This window comes from Erythrolamprus reginae, chromosome 2 (genome assembly GCF_031021105.1).
Source record: "Erythrolamprus reginae isolate rEryReg1 chromosome 2, rEryReg1.hap1, whole genome shotgun sequence".
NCBI lineage: Eukaryota > Metazoa > Chordata > Lepidosauria > Squamata > Dipsadidae > Erythrolamprus > Erythrolamprus reginae.
The window spans coordinates 307,586,501-307,604,456 of NC_091951.1; positions in this window are offsets into that span (position 1 = coordinate 307,586,501).

Sequence of the window (17,956 nt, forward strand, 5' to 3'; positions counted from 1 at the left end):
ATACTAAACCTTGTCTCCCTCCCTCCCACTTGCTTGACATTTCTCTTTCCTTCTTAGCTTTTGGCCAATTTCCAAACTGTTGTCAAATGAAGTTATTTCATTGTATTTAGTTATGTCTGTCAACTTACAACAAAAATGATTTTATCTCTCATGCCCCAATCACTTTTCTGGATGGTTAAGAATCTGAAGTAGATCTGGGAAAGCAGAGATTGCCTGTTTGAATGCACCGGGCATGGATTTGTTCTTATTTTTTGAATTACAATACGAGCCAAAACATAGTTATCTTTTAAAACTTGTCTTCCCTTTTTTTAAATCCAGTTTTTAAAAATAAAGAATGCACTCAAAAATAGCAATGTGAAAAATGTGATACGGACAAACCTTTCGGTACACAGGACAGCTAGTTTCCAGACTTTTATGCCTGAAATGAAAAATAGTTTGCCTTGAATAGAAACTGAAATGACTCTGTTTGGTTCTGGGCATAGATCAGATCATGATTGTCCCAAGAAGTGGGGTGCGGGGGAGTTATTTAAAGATCAATGGAAGAAATTGGTAAAAGTGACTTATATAACAGAGGGGACAGAAGAGAAGATAACAGAGGGTTAAGGTGAGAAGACAGAATACTGGGATGTTGTTGTGGTTAGCTCTGCCCCAGCTCCTGCCCCAAGGACTGTGGATGTGGGGGAGACATCCACATGCTGCAGGCCTGTTTTACCCCCCGGTGGAATCTGATGATGAAGGCTCTTCTGACCAAGAAGACATGAGTGACAGGGAGGAGGAGAGTGTGGCAGACAGCTCAGAAGGAGATCAATTATCTAGCTCCTCCTTGGATTCAGAACAAGAGTTAATGATACAGCCACGCATGCGGAGAGCGATGCACAGGCAACAACAACTGAGAGATTATTATCAAAGAAAATGAGGCCACCTGTGGTTGGGTGGGGCTGTGGTAATTAGTGAGGCTGCTATAAATAGCAGCCTGCGGGTTTGGCCATTGTGGAGGATTATCTGATCGTTTGGTGTGTTTCATGACTGCTTTACTGACTGACTTTTTGTGTGCTGATTTTTCCCTGCTTTGAAACTAAACCAGAGCAAAGGGTGTTTCACTTTGTGAAAGAAGAAGGACTGTGATTTGCCTCACAGCTGCAAGCTAAGTATCACAGAACTGATAAGGGACTTGTACAAATTACCAGTTTGTTTGGAGACGAGTGCTCTTTGCTATACCAAAAGAGGGCTTAGTTTAAGTGAATTTTCATTATAAGGAACATTGTTTTGAATTTTCAAACGTGTGTGTGTCTGAAATTTATACTGTGAATTTTGGGGTGGATTCTACCAGAGAGCCCGACAGAACAGATGTTAAATTTTGGGTACCATCAGCCGCAGTCATAAAATGAGGGATGGCACTGGGAAAATTAGGAGTGATTTTTGACCTTTAGCTGGCGAACAAGTGTAAAGGTAAAGGTTCCCCTGCACATGCCTGCTAGTCATTCCCTGCTCTAGGAGGTGGTACTCATCCCTGTTTCTAAGCCAAAGAGCCAACGCCCATCTGAAGACTTCTCCATGGACGTGTGGCCGGTGTGACTAAATGCCAAAGGCACACAGAGCATTGTTACCTTCCCACAAAAGTGGTTTTTATTTGTGTACTTGAATTTTTTTTTACATGCCTTTGAACAGCTTGGTTGGCAGTAGCTGGAACAAGTAACGGGAGCTCATTCCACTAGGCAGCACTAAGGATTCGAGCTGCTGAACTGCTGATCTTCTGATTGACAAGCTCAGTGTCTTAGTCACTGAGTCACTGCGCCCCCTCAGATCTAGTGTAGTCTATAGGATAGGCAAAGAGTGGCATAAATCATTATGGATAGGATGAGAAAATGAGGAAGAAAGGAAATTTCCTGTAAATCAACATTGATAGTGTAGTTGGGGCTAGTGGGAGTTAGAACTTCTGGGGAAAGAGAAAGGACAATGAGACAAAGAGTCTACGGAGAGGGGCGGCATACAAATCTAATTAATAATAATAATAAAGGACAATGCACAGTAGCTTTGCCCAATTCACCCTATCAGGATTTTCTTTCCTTTGAATGCCACAACAAACAATTGAAGTTTAATTTCTTCCAAACCAACACTGCTCTAAAATGGTTGGTTAGAACATCGGGTCAAAAGCAAAACATTTTTTTTCTTATTTTGTGTACATGTTTACTAAAATATTTATGTTTGAGGAAAGGGGCATACAAATGTGGTCATTAATAGTAGTACAAGAGAAGGATTTTGTTGTTAAGATTTGCTTGCAAACTGTCTGAATATGACTTTTTGTTAAGGTTTAAGCCAATTAAAATTTCAAAGTAATATTGAATAACAGATTTTAAATGGAAATAAAAGATAAATACAAGAAAAAAATCTGAAATGGATAGGTTCCTCCATAGATAAGCTAGTGAAGACAGAGCATAGAATACAAATATTTATTTTATTTTTATTTATTAATTTTTTAGTCAAGTATGTATTAGATAACAGATATAAAAACATAATCATGAATACATGAAATGGATATGAATAAAAGGGACAATTAGGCAAGGGATGGTAGGCATGTTGCTGCATTTTTGCATGCCCCTTAAAATTCTCTTGGGAATAGGGTAAAGTCTACAGTAGATAGTCTAAGGTTAAAGTTTTAGAGGTTTAGGAAAGAAACCACAGAGACAGGTAGTGTATTCCAGGCATTGACAACTCTGTTACTGAAGTGGTATTTTCTGCAATTGAGTTTGGAACGGTTTACCATAAGTTTGTATCTATTGTGTGCTTGTGTATTGTTGTGGTTGAAGCTGAAGTATTCATTGACAGATAGGACATTGTAGCAGATAATTTTATGTACTATACTTAGGTCAGATCAAAGACGACAAAGTTCTAAGTTGTCTAGGCTCAAAATTTCAAGTCTGGTGGCATAAGATATTCTGCTGCAAACAAAGGAGTGGAGGACTCTTCTCATGAAATATCTCTGGACTTGTTCAATTGTATTAATGTCCAATATGCAGTGCATGTTCCAGGCAGATGAGCTATATTCAAGAACTGGTCTAGCAAAAGTTTTGTATGCCCTACTTTGTAGTTCAATATTACTGGACAAGAAGTTATGCAAGATTAGGTTAACAACTTTTAATTCCTTTTTGATAGTGCTGTTACAGTGAGCCCTGGCACTTAAATCATTTGAGACGAGTACTCCAAGGTCCTTGACAGAGCGAGAGTCGTCTACAAAGTTGTATTGCCCAGAATAACTTTTGTTCTGATTTTTTTTTTTTTTGGCCAATGTGTAAGACAGAGCATTTGTTGGTTGAGATTTGGAGTTGCCAATTGTTTGACCATTCTGACAGATAGCCAAGGTCTTTTTGTAGGGTATCAGGATTGTCGGTGGTGTTGAATAGTTTTACATCATCAATGAATAGAACATAGTTGCTTATAATATGACCGCAAAGGTCATTTATGTAAAGTATAAAGAGTGTGGGTCTTAAAACACTTCCTTGGGGGGGAAACTGTTAACAGGTGCAGGGTTTAATAGACTTTCCCTCCATTTGGACTACTTGTTGCCTGTTTGAGAGGAACACTTATACAGGGATCTGGAAATGACATAACATTTTGGTTTTAGAAGTAGTTTGTCATGTATTGTTGAATCAAAGGCTTTGCAGAATTTTCAGTTTATTCAATATATTATTATATTTATTACATATAATAAATAATAACTTTAAACTGAGTTCTAATTGCCTTTACCAATTTGGGATCACAGGTTTTGCTGAAATACAACAAAGCTAACATGAACAATAATTAGGAAAGCTGAAGTAGTGCCTGAGCTCATAAATTTATTCTTCTTATATTTTTTGTTTTCTACTTATTTCTTAATTTTTTCTATTTCAACTTCAGTGTCTCATTCTACCCTGCTTTGTTTATTTGTTTGTTTGTTTTTTAATTTTATGTGTTCCTGTCTTAGCCAGAGATGACTCTGGGTGGCTTACAGACATTCAAATTAGTATACATTAAAATAACAAAAAAACAGAAATAAATATTGTTAAAAGAAGGGAACATATAGTACACAGAGAATGGCGGGGTCTTTCCTAATCCAATCACCTCCAGAATGGTGACCTCACATTGGTGCCCCAGGCCAGCTGGAAGAACCAGATTTTCAGGTTCAGAAAATCAAAATAATGGGTACAGATCTCACAACTTTAAACTGAGTTGTGCTATTATCTAACCTCTATTGGTTCATCAAGTTATGAGAGTCTGGAACATTTTTGTAAAACTCATGTACCATTCTGTTGATTAGCCAAAGGCTGTATTAAATTCATTTCCTCCCTAAATCATTTTTACTCTTATTGACTCTGATAATAATACAATTTTCTCAGCTACTAATGTCTGCACATTTTTATGACTTTTCTGGAAGCCTGCAAAAAGTATTGGTTCTACTGCAGAACTATTTTTTTTACAAAATTCCCTTTTTTATTCCCCCCCACTCGTGTTCCAAGAGTTTAAATAAGTAGCACACAGTATCCATTTGAGAGATAATGAATACTGTTACATATTATCAAGTGGGATCTTTAGAAGAGATACAGTACAGACATGTCAATGCATCACAGTGGTTTTAGAGACAGCTCTACATAAAAAGAAAATACAAGAGAGAGAGAAACAAAACAAAACATTCATGAGACATGATTTGAACCACTACAATGCATCTGCCAGAAACTTGAACTAATGAAGCATCATATTGCTATACAAGTGGAACAGGCAAAGTTATTTAATTATTTTATATTTATTCAAAAGTTCTACTTCCAATTTATTAATCTAAATCTTACAATTAAGAATGAGAAGTGAAGTGAGGACTTCATTTTTTTTTATTAACAAAAGGACAATTTATGGTTCAACTGAGAAGCTGTATCCTTTCTTCAGCTTATATTTAGGGTGTGCAGTTTTATAGAATGAGCAGTGAAGAAACTACATTTATTTACAGGAATTCATCTTGGAACTTGGTTGTGATTACTTGACTTGTTCTGATGGGTCTCCTTGAAATTTTTCTAATCCATGTTGACTTGGAATAGAGAAGAAGAGAGCACAGGAGGCAGTCTGATGAAGTGCTACAGATAAGTGAGGGCAGAGATTAAAGCAGAAGGATCAGTTCTATGAGTTTTAAGGGCAGAGCACATTAACTTGCTTAATGTGGCCATCTGAGGACACAGAACATGCCCAATATGTTACTGTGGCTTAAAAGGGGCTCAGAAATGCTTTGTGCAAAGCTCTTTATGCCCCATAATCACCAAAGATGGCATTTTATGCCACATCAGTTGTTGCTCTCAGTTAGCAGTTTCCTTTGGAAATTTCTCCCTTCTGATTATCCATAATAATGTGGTCAGCTAAGACTGTACATTGTTAAAAACTGTGAACATTCTTGCATTTTGGTTTTGCCCATGACTGCAAATGCAAACTGCTATGACTTCAGGACTGATTTTGTAATCCTTTACAGTTTTACTTTTTGCACAACCAACTGCAACATCCAAGTTCTTCCAGATTGCTTGGGCAAAAACACAGATTGGAAGGGCTCTCTTTTTAAACAGTTTTATATCTTTTATTCTATTGAGTCCAGTGCAAATTAAGAAAGCAGATGCTGTGGCTGAAGGTTGTTTTAGGGGATAATAATCTACCTCTGATAGGGCTTCCAGAGGAGTTTAAAAAGATTCATCAAGAATAGGTCTATTAATAGTGATTAGTCACAGTAAAACAGCACTATGTTCAGCATGCTTTTCAATTCTTGATACTAGGAAAACAATAAGAGAGCCTTCATTTACATTACAGTAAAGGTTTTCTAGAGACATCTGGCTAGCTGTCACAGAATCAATAAACTTTTGCCAAGATTCTTCTTAGATTCTCGTTTCTCATTTCAAATCTGAATATCCAGTCCATCTGAGAGGAGCTGTTTTGTATCTGTGTGTGGATAAAGGAGATAAAGAGTTCTCTCTCTCTCTCTCTCTCTCTCTCTCTCTCTCTCTGTTATATAGATGCAAAACAGAATTTCTTCAAAAACTAGGTCTGAAGACAAGGTGAGTAGAAGGAAATCAAACCTGGAACTTTTCTTTCACGTTCAGCTATGATCGCATATGATCCTGCTGACAAGTTAAAATGTAGGTTGATTTGTATACTTATAATTTATTGCATATAACTGCATATAACTTATTAATATATTTATCTTTGCTCTCTACTTGATTGAGCATCCAAGACAGTTTATTCTACCAAAGATTGAATGAAGCACTGTCTTTTTTGTAATTTGAGATTTTTTGCATCATTTCAAGCCTAATTGTCAGATGCCCATTTGACAACAACCTTCTAATGTCTATTTTCAGCTCTAAACAAAAAATGGTTAATGATTATCTGAATTAATTAAACTGGTGAGAGTAGCTAGATGGTAAAAACCATTGATAGTGCCTACATTTCTTAGAAAAACATTAAATAAGTCAGAGCTTCTGTTAAAATTCTTCTTGTTCAATTTTTTTGAGAATTATGCATCTAATCTGTTGATAATCATCAGAGGCTTGCTTTGTTTCTGAGGTTAGCAAACTATCATAATTCAATCATAAGGAAAAAGAAACCATAAAAATAATTTTAGGAGAGAATAATGAAATTTGTCTAATCCTTGGAAGAGAAATGGAAATTTTTGTAAAAGCGAAGATTGGAGAAAAAGATGTCATTTATTTATTTACTTATTTACTTATTTACTTATTTACTTATTTACTTATTTACTTATTTACTTATTTACTTATTTACTTATTTACTTATTTACTTATTTACTTATTTACTTATTTACTTATTTACTTATTTACTTACTTATTTATTTATTTACTTACTTACTTATTTATTTATTTATTTATTTATCAAAACTTGTAAGGTTGCCCACTCAATCTCAGTGACTCTGGTGGCTTATAAAAAATAAAAACCCATTATACAACTAATACAAAATCTACCTCACCCTTCTAAAGGCAATTCAGCAGTAAGTGTAAGGGTGTGTAGCAATATTAAGAAAAACAAACAAACAAACAAACAAACCAGCATCAATCATTAAAACAACCCATATTGTGCACCTGCCAAAAATTATAGAAATGAACCTCAAGGAATAAGTTCTTTCTCGTCCTCTGCTCCTCCAAAACATTTTATTTCAGGTAGGTGTGATATCTGGCATATTTTGAATCAGAGGAATCCGTTTTTTGTTCTTTTCCTTGTTCTACATTTGAGCTGGTATTGTCTGAATCCCAGAGTGAACAGCAATACATCATCCAGCTTCAACATCTGCTAGAGCCCTCTTTCCACCTAATCTGCCCAGATCCCCAAAGCCTTCCCCACCTGCTATAGCACTAAACACTCATTATAGCACAGCAATGTCCTTTCTTCCAGACTTTCAAGGTTATTGTGTGTAACAATGGCTATTATTAAAGTGTGTGTGTGTGCGTTCAGGAATGGAAAGACAGCCTGGATCTGAGAGGGAGGTGTACTAGAGAGGTTGGAGGTGTGCTAGGGAAAGCTGGGGAAAATGCCAACAGTTCAGATCTTCTGGGAAGGCTGTGGACAGTTTTCCACTTGAAACCTGAGTCATACAGTAGAAGGATGCATCCGAAATAAATAGCTTCCCTGTTCTGTGGCTAGTGCAGGGAGGGACACACCCAGCTGTGGTTTTGTGTCAGGGCATTATGGGTACTGAATACAACAGTGTGGTGACAACCCTCAAAAAGTCAAACTGGCAATTTTAAAGGAACTGAGTGTATCGGAGAAGGAGGAATTATTTCTTAAAACAACCTACCTCTGAAATAATTGAAAGGTCTCCTCTTCCACCCTCATGTTCCTAATTTTTTAAAGTTGGAGCTTTCGTGCAACTACTACTGACATCAGCAGGACATCAGCCACCAATAGAAAAGAAAAGACAGATAAACTGGGTTGTTTGAAAGGTTGAATCCCCCTCTCCGAAGAAAGGAAGCTTAATATTGGACATTAGGCAATGAATTATGCAGGTCCAGGTTTATATCCCAAAGGAATAATCAGTTCTTATGTGAAAGATCAACCTGAAAATGATTCTTTTTTTTTTATAACTGCAAGAAAGCCTTGAAGAATGCCACAAAGAAATTCTCCCTAATGTGGGCCAACATACAGTATGTTGTTTTTGAATTGCATTTAATTTTTATTCATGTTTTCAGAAAGCCAACAAAATGGGATAGAACATGATAATATTTAGGGAAACACACCATGTGATCTGAATATAAGATGTGAAAATGATATCCATGAATTCCTTATGCACAGTTTGGTTGCCAATATTAATGATGTTATGTAATCAGAACATATTAAGCATTTTAGGTCAATGTACAACATATTTTATTTTCCAAAACTTAAAAATTGTACCTACTTATATTAGACCCAGTGGCTTAAGGCAACTGCATTGGATAGTGGTAGAATTAAGTTTAAGATTGAATATGTACAGTCTGCTTTTTGGTGAACTTCTTTCATTTTTTGTCTTTCATTTCCTAGAAGCCTCATTCATCTCCTGAACTTTTTTCAACCTTTATTTTGGTGAGATGGGCGGGGTGTGTGAATAGTTAGTTAAAAGGTGCTGTGTAAGCTTTTATATGTGCTTAATATGATTCCAGCTTAAAAGATGCCTGAAAACTACCAATTCTACCAGCTACAGTGATGTCAGTGCATCACAGCCCTTCTTTACTATCAGGACTTTTCTTATCAAAAGAAAAAAAAGTGCTTCTAAGCTCCATAAAAGTTCTTCATGTTAAGCCTAAATCTTATTAGGATGGCATACACCTTGACTTTTTAAATCAGCCCCTCACAGTCATCCCTGTATGTGAAAATAGATAAAAAGCTTAGGAAAAAATTACATATGCATTAATCTCTTGAATTATAATAATTGTCTTTCATCATATGGCCTGTTGTATATTGGCAAGACAATATTAGAAGAATGAAATTCAGACACAGATTTTTAAGTAGATTAAAATATCTACTACTTTTGCAAAGTTTTTTAAGTAGACTCATTAAATGTAGTGAAATTTCTGAGTGTGACAGAGAACTTTGAAACTGAGCTGTAATATAGAAGTAAAGTCTGATAACTTATACCATCATTTTGCTAAGAATTAGATTTGTCTCGAAAGCAAATAATGGAGTTCTGTTAAACAGATGAGTCCTTGTAATAATGGAACATTTTTATTCACATTTTCAGTACAGTTTTTGATCTTTGTTTCACCACTCTGTATAACTATAGATACTGTTAAATCAGAGGCAGAGGCAAAGTGACAACAGCTCTTTATTTGATCAGCAGGAGCGTCCAGAGAGCCCAGCTCGCAGGCTGGAAAGAATCTAGCGAGAGATTGAGAAACCCTGGCAAAAACCCACACTTATATACTTTGTTGCCAGCGCTGGGATTGGTGACATTGATTCCAGTCCTCGTGCTGAAGCTCCTGATTGGTCGTCTATGCAGGCTTCCTATTGGTCAGCCTGCAGGCTCCTATTGGCTGTGTCTGATCCAATCAGGGATCTGTGTCTGATCCAATCAGGGATCTGTGTCTGATCCAATCAGGGATCTCTCTTCGTAACAGCATGCAAAACATAACAGATACAAAGACTATTATTTATTTTTATGTGTCAGTTTAAAATGTATGAGCTATTTTTCAGTGACAAACTCTACAAATGACTGATTTTTAAAAATGAGTTCCAAAATGATTTTGTAAATCTAATTGTAGTTGAAATTGTAGTCGCTTCTCCTTATTGACTTATGTGAGGAGCAACATTCTGACTAGGGAATTCTAAGTTGAAGTCCATACATCTTAAAAGTTACTGAGGTCAGGGGTAGGCAAAGTTGGCTCTTCTATGACAGGTGGACTTCAACTCCCAGAATTCCTGAGCTAGCATGATTGGCTCAGGAATTCTGGGTGTTGAAGTCCACAAGTCATAGAAAAGCCAACTTTGCCTACCCCTGCTCTAGGTTACTTGTTCAATTTATGAATTCAAAAGTCGTATTGTAACTGTTGATTGCATCATGATGAAAGGATTCTTCAGCCTAACTCTGACTTAGCAGGATATCTTGTGGAAACTGTTATTCATACAGGCTAGAAGCTTTTCAGGAAGTCAAACCATTGTTTATCAATTCTGCAAAAGCTATTGTTTCACTTAGTTCTAATGCAAAATTGTACAGTCATAAATAAGTTTACATCCCAAACCTGCTAAACTGTTTGGGGTCCCACTGAGTTTTCAGTAATTTAATTTTACCATTATATAGACGATTATAAATTATGGAGACCATATTAATAACCAAACACTTCTATAACTGAATATTTTTTCTGTGTATGTAATCCTTGCTTTTGCTTTTCTTTTTGTACTTTATCATTGCTTATGTAGCTATTTTTGTTTCTGTGCCAGAATACGGCTTATTAAAAAAGAAGAAAACATGCTTACACTTTTGCTACTCTTGAATACTGTTCCAGTCCTGTATCCATTTGAGATGAAAACAATGTGAATATTTGTTTTTCTGGATTGACCAAAATATAAACCATAAGGTTTGATGACCCATGTTAGGCCGAAGCCATTTTAGTTGGGGTCTTTGGCCTGCCACACTTTATGCTATTTTAAAATGTTTTCTTTGCTGTGGAAATTTGGGAGGGGTAATTGCTTGAGGGATGTCTGCATGTAGCCACAATAAATTCCTTCTAGATTCTCAAGGTCATCCTTTGTCTTTGCACTCTTGCACTTGCACAGAAGGAAATGGGAGTTTCTGCCAAGTTGGCAGATGAAGATTGGTTAATGTGATAGACTTGGGGGTGTGGGGACAAGGGCTTGAACTTTCAACTGGGTGGAGAAGCCCTTGCGACTTCAGATTCAGGTTTCTTCCAGATGTGCCAAGAGGGTTCTAATATATTGGAACTTTGAGGAATAATTTGCCTCAGACTCTGATTTAATTTTCGATGCTATTTGGAATCCTGACAGCCCAATCAGCAGACTGCAAAGACTAGTCTTTTAAATCCTTGGTTCATTTCTCAAAGTGAAACTACTCTCAAATCAAAGCAGTTTAGTTGTCTTAAGCATCTGAATGCAGATAAGACTCTAGATTTCTTTCTGTAGCCTGAGTGGTGAGACTGAGTATTTTCCACCATAAAAGTGAAAATAGTAAACATTGAAGCTTGGTGCATGTGTGTGTATGTGTGTGTGTGTGTGTGTGTGTGTGTGTGTGAGTATGTGCGCACACATTTCAGTGGCATCCAAAGCAAGCATTTATGACAATAAAATGATAATTATTATTTATTAGATTTGTATGCCGCCCCTCTCTGAAGACTCTGTCTGAGACAGAGGCTTCAATTGCAACAATTGTTCAAAAATGTTACAGTTTGTTCCACCAGAAACACACACGGGATGATTGTACCACTTGAACAAACTCGCTACAATAAAAAAATAAAAAAAACACCTCAAAAACCTACCCCAAACAGTCGTAACCTTCTCCAAACCATAATGTGATCTCAGACATTTTATCTCTTTGTGTCTAGAAATATCTAGAGATAAATTCAGTTATCTACCAAGTATTGCCCACCTATCATAACTGGTTGATCCATGGATGTTCATGATTTTATGATGTAAACCTTATGGATGTAAACAGATCATCACAGATCAGACAAAAGATTATTTAAATCTCTCATAAAATCTCATAATCTGTAATGCATTAAATCTAACAGATATTGTACTAAAGGATAAAGAGAATACATGCACATTCAGAAATGGCCACCATAGGCTCTTGAAGCTATTGTGTGAGTCTTGAAATTGATATGGCTGCTTTAATTATGCAAAGTAATGTATGTGCTCTCCTGAATGTATGCACAGTTGTAATGTTGTATGATTAGTTAAGTGGTAGGATCTATTAAATGACTGTCCGGTTTTTTAAAAAAAGTATGGATGGAAAAAACTGGGAAATTGTAGGAATAAAGACTAAAACATCCAGAAAAAGGAAAACTATTTCTGCATTGTTGGCATTAAAGCTATAAGGACATACTCATGAAATCAACAGGAATTGTGACTCACTTGAAAATGTTATTCAATATTTCAAAAGCTTTCCCTTTGTAATTGGGCATGTTGAACAGGACAGATCAAATTTCTCAATAAAAGCCCAATGAGCTTAGGCTTTATGCTAATATTAAACTGAACAGGTGAAACCTGAGCAGAGAAACAACAACCTGTAAAGTTGGGTGTGTGAAGAGACTGGAGGCAGGCTTCCTAAAGCTTTTTATTCCAACTATGAACAAGATTCAGCAGAGAGCTAGTCTGACAGCTTGCCCTTATATAGAGAGCTGTCAGGTAGCTTGACCATTCAGCAGTTCCCATTTTCCCACTTAAACAGATGACCTGGTTGTAACCAGGCACTCTTGATATGTAGCACCCCTCCCCTATTGTATGGAACAGTCTACTTAGCATAAGTAGTCCTGTAAGTAATCTGGGTGTTTGCAGATTCCGTCGGACTTGCACAGCTCAGTAGGTGTGAGTCTAAGTATTTAAATTCTCAATGTGCGGTGGCTTTTTGCATAGTTGCCATATACTTGTTGATTGACTTCCTGTCTTGATGCATCTGTTGGCGAAATTCGTGACACCTCACCACTTTGGATGGAACCTGCATGTAGTGGGTTTTCAGCGTGTTCTGCTGCACTTGCCATGTCACAGTCTGCACTAGTGTTGGTTCTGACAGGGGATTCAGTCATGTCAAACACCTCAGGGCCACAGTAGCTGATGAACAGCACCAGTTTCCAATTGTCTAATAACTCGAGGAGGTAGTTTGCCTCCATGAAACTCTCAAATTGGATCATGTAGGACTCCCCAGTACTCCTTTGCTGGATCAAATGTCCTAGGTGTGTGGAATACTGACATGCTGTAGTGTCTTTTGTTTGAATTTGCAGTGCAAAATGGCCACTGTTCCTCATTACCAGGTGCTTTACTTTACTTTTCTCGGCATTGAACATCATTTTGTTAGTTTGGGTCCATAGCGTTAATCTAACTAGGTCTCTCTGTATTTTGAGCCTATCCTCTAGGGTGTTGGCTACTCCCGCCAGCTTGGTGTCATCTGCAAATTTGATTAGTTCCCCCTCATCTAGATAATTAATAAAAATGTTGAAGAGCACAGAGCCCATGACTGAATCCTGTGGTACCCCACTGCCTACCTCCTTCCATGTGGATTTAGAGCCATTGAGGACAACTCATTGGGGGTGGTTGGTCAGACAATTGTTTACCATCTACATGTGTTATATAATCTACCCCATCCCCCCCCCTAATTTGTGGATTAGGAGAGTGTGGTCTACTTTATCAAAAGCTTTACTGAAGTCCAAGTGTATTAGATCTACTGCATTGTGTTCGTCTTCTGATTTGGTTATGGTGTTGAAAAATGATATGAGATTGATTTGGCATGATTTGTTTCTGACAAACCCATGTTGGCTGTTGGTTATTATCTTGTTTGTTTCTAGGTAGTGGCAAAGCTGTTTTTTGATTATTTTTTCCAGTATTTTTCCAGGTACAGAAGTCAGACTGATTAGTCTGTAGTTGCATGGGTCTTTCTTTTTTCCATTTCTGTGGATGGGGAGTACATCAGCTCATTTCCAATCTTCTGGTATTTCTCCTATATTCCAGGATTTGGTAGATAACTTCAAGCACTAAGCATGGTGATTGCAAAAAGAGTATTTTTGCTTATTATCATTGCTTATTTGACCCCTGTGACAATCATTAAGTGTTGTACCACATGATTCTTGACAAATGTATCTTTTTCTTTTATTTACACTGAGAGCATATGCACCAAGACAAATTCTTTGTATGTCCAACCAAACTTGGCCAACAAAGCATTCTATTCTATTCTATTCTATTCTATTCTATTCTATTCTATGTATTTATCTTTTATGCAATGAGTCTACATTTTTTCTTTCCAACTGTAACCTAGTTCATCTTATCTTTTCCCATATCACTATTGGTTTGTGAAAGAGAGGTTGGGTCAAAGTCAAACCTCTAGAGCTAACAGGTGCCCAACTGAGGGTTTCCTGGTTAGAGTCAAGTATTTTCACAGAAGCGTGCCCACATCCATACACACAATTACGAACATTAAAATCAAATGTATAGTTCATATACTCATTGACACATTAATGCTCCCCACTGCATTATTCGATATATTTTGCTTCCTATCTCCTGTAATAGTATCATGACAACATTCACAGAGACAAATGTGCAGGGAAAAATAGTATTTCTGGGTTAGTGCACTATAGAGTACTATATGGGAAGGTAGGTAGAAAAATGGGACTAGATCCTGGAATGTGGAACCTGTACCCTAGACTGAGGAAGCAAGAAAACGTTAGGAAGTCTTGATCCTGGTTCCTGGACTGATCACTGGGGTGGAAAGAAAGAGGTTGTGTAGCAAAAAAAAAAGGCTTTGGAGGAATGTAAGCATTTTCATAGAATAATAGAGTTGGAGAACTCTAATAATGCCAATTAACCCAATTTTATACTCTATACAGGAATCCATATACAGGTGAAACTTGAGAAAATAGAATATCATGCAAAAGTTCATTTATTTTAGTAATGCAACTTAAAAGGTGAAATGTAATATATGAGAGAGACTCATTACATGCAAGGCAAGATAGTTCAAGCTGTGATTTGTTATAATTGTGATAATTATGGTGTATAGCTCATGAAAACCCCAAATCCAAAATCTCAGAAAATTAGAATATTACATACAATCAACAAAACAAGGATTGTACATAGAACAATATCGGACCTCTGAAAAATATAAGCATGCATATGCACTCAGTACTTGGTTTGTGCCCCTTTTGCAGCAATCACTGTCTCAGTGCGGTATGGCATGGAAGCTATCAGCCTGTGACACTGCTGAGGTGTTATGGAAGACAAGGATGTGGACTTCCCAACTTTGGACATTTTCAAGAGGAGATTGGACTACCATTTGGCTGGGGTTCTGTAGGATTTCCTGCTCAGGCAGGGGGTTGAACTTGATGACCTGTAAGGTCCCTTTCAACTCTGATAATAAATAAATAAATAAATAAATAAATAAATGAATGAATGAATGAATGAATGAATGAATGAATGAATGAATGAATGAATGAATGAATGAATGAATATAGCGTCCTACAGCTCTTCTGCATTGTTCGGTCTCATGTCTTTCATCTTTCTCTTGGCAATGCCCCATTGATTGGCCAGAAAACTCACTTGCATAGATTCTCTATGGGGTTCAGGTCAGGCAAGTTTGCTGGCCAATCCAGCACAGTAATCCCATGGTCATTGAAACAGATTTTGGTAGTTTTGGCAGTATGGGCAGGTGCAAGTCCTTCTGGAAAATGAATTCATCATCCCCATAAATCTCATCTGTGGAAGGAAGCATGAAGTGCTCCAAAATCTTCTGGTAGATGGCTGCATTGATCCTGGACTTAATGAAGCACAATGGACTGAAACCAGCAGATGACATGGCTCCCCAAATCAGCACAGACCGAGGAAACGTTTGCCTCTTATTTGAAAACCAAGGACCCAGAGTATGAAGAATGGATTGGCACATACTGCAAGATGTTTGAAGTCCAGTATGAAATTTCTACAGTCTATGAATGACTTGTCTGGGTACATGGTTCCATTGTCAAACTGTTTTGAAAACTGTAGTAAAAGTCTGATGATGGGACCATTTACCCATATAAATCATGAACTGCCTTTAAAAAAAGTTGAGATTTGCAATGTCAATAGTCAACTCCATCTATCTACCTTCAGCAGTGATGGGCTCCTACACGTACGGTCAGGTATCCCTTCTGGGCTCTGTTGTGGTTCCGTCTGAGGCCCCTCAGGGAATGGCTGATCTTCTGTCGGTTTCCAGCTCAGAGGGAGAGGCTGAGGAACAGGAGGTGCAGGCAGACGAGGAGGAGGAATCCCAGGCTGAAGAAGAGGGAGTACAGCCAGAGTCCCCCCAGAGGGAGCTCTCCCCAGCAAGCAGCCTGGATTCCTTAGAGGAAAATGCACAAGCCATAATTGATCTGCGACAGAGAAGAGCTACTCAGAGAAGGGATCAATTGGCTAAGTACTTTCAGCATTAAAGAGGCAACAGCTGGGTTTGGGTGTGGTGCTCTTTGGAAAGGCTAAAAGGCAGACCCACCCTTCCTGGCTTGTGGAGTTTTATCTTTGAGAGTCTTGGGACCTGGCTGTGAACTTTGGCGTCTTGGAATCCTGGTTTGTGCCTTTGATTACTGAAACCTTGGGGTGGGTGTGCCAGCAAGAAGCTTGCTGTATTGTCTGGACATCAGGACTCTGCTGTAAAGTATTATAGCCTGTCTGTTGGGAAGAACAGGTTTTCCTCTGTGTTTATTTTTTCCAGCTATAAAATACTTTTGGCTTTTACCAGAGTGTCTGGCTGTTTTTTCCAGTTGGTGTTGAGGTCTGGGGGAACCCAGACAGAACAGGCTCTGGGTATGTTTTTCCTATTGCAGTAAATGAGGTTGAATGTGTATAATTTCAGAAGAGCTGTCGGTGGTGTGTGTACATACACTTTATATGGTAGATAATCAGGAGTGAGCTACTGCACAGACGGGGGGAACACAGTGGGGTAGCGAAAATTGAGCTCCACCCCAGACCACCCAATTTGCACTGAAAGATGTTGAAACAAAATGCATAAGCCACACCCACGGTGTGGTAGTACAAATTTGGGTAGCCCATCACTGACATTCAGAGACTTTGACCAGGCTAATGAGCTGAGATTGTTGCTGAAGCCAAGTTGACTCTCCCTCAGCAGTGTGTGCTTTTCTATATATTCTGCAATTTGTGTCTTTGTGTTTTCTGCCAGCTTGCCTAGAATATGCATTATATTAACCAGCCTGTAGGTGCCCAGAGGCACTCTTATAAATTGGAGTAACACTGGCTAGCCTCTAATTCTAAGGCACAGTGGGAAATAAACATATTTTTGCCAGGGTATTAGCAGTCTCATTGTTTTGTTTCTTAATTACCTTCATGGTGACGCTATATTGTCCCAGTGATAAGTTTGATTTCTTTAGTGATCTTTGCTGCATCTATTGGCTTAGGTTTGCCAGACTCAGTCCTTAAAAACAAACAGAGTGCCTAATCTATGTTTCCATGGTAAAGGGAAGGCAAAGCATTCATTCTTTTTCCTTACTCTCTTCTCATGTCCTTGATCCAACAGTTCCTCTGGCTGATTTCCTGCTTTTAATTAAGGTAAAGACATCTTTTTGTTAGTTTATATGTTGCTGCTCAAGTGTTTCTAAAGAGTTGTAAACCTAATCCTACGTAGCTTCTGCTCTGGCAATCTCACACTACTTACAAGAGCTTACAAAACTTTTGCCAGACCCATCCTCGAATACAGTTCATCTGTTTGGAACCCATATCACATCTCAGACATCAACACCCTTGAAAATGTCCAAAGATACTTCACCAGAAGAGCCCTTCACTCCTCCACTCGAAACAGAATACCCTACGAGATTAGACTTTCAATCCTGGGCCTAGAAAGTTTAGAACTAAGACGCCTTAGACAAGATCTGAGTATTGCCCACAAGATCATATGCTGCAACGTCCTGCCTGTCGGCGACTACTTCAGCTTCAACCACAACAACACAAGAGCACACAACAGATTTAAACTTAATATTAACCGCTCCAAACTTGACTGTAAAAAATATGACTTCAGTAACCGAGTTGTCAAAGCATGGAACTCATTACCGGACTCCATAGTGTCATCCCCAAACCCCCAACACTGTACCCTTAGATTATCTACGGTTGACCTATCCAGATTCCTAAGAGGTCAGTAAGGGGCGAGTACAAGTGCAATAGAGTGCCTTCCGTCCCCTGTCCTACTGCTCTCCTATATCTCCTATATCTTTCTTCTATTCCTATATATCTTCTATTCTTTCATTGATATGTTCTATTACTATACCTTCTTTTCTATTAT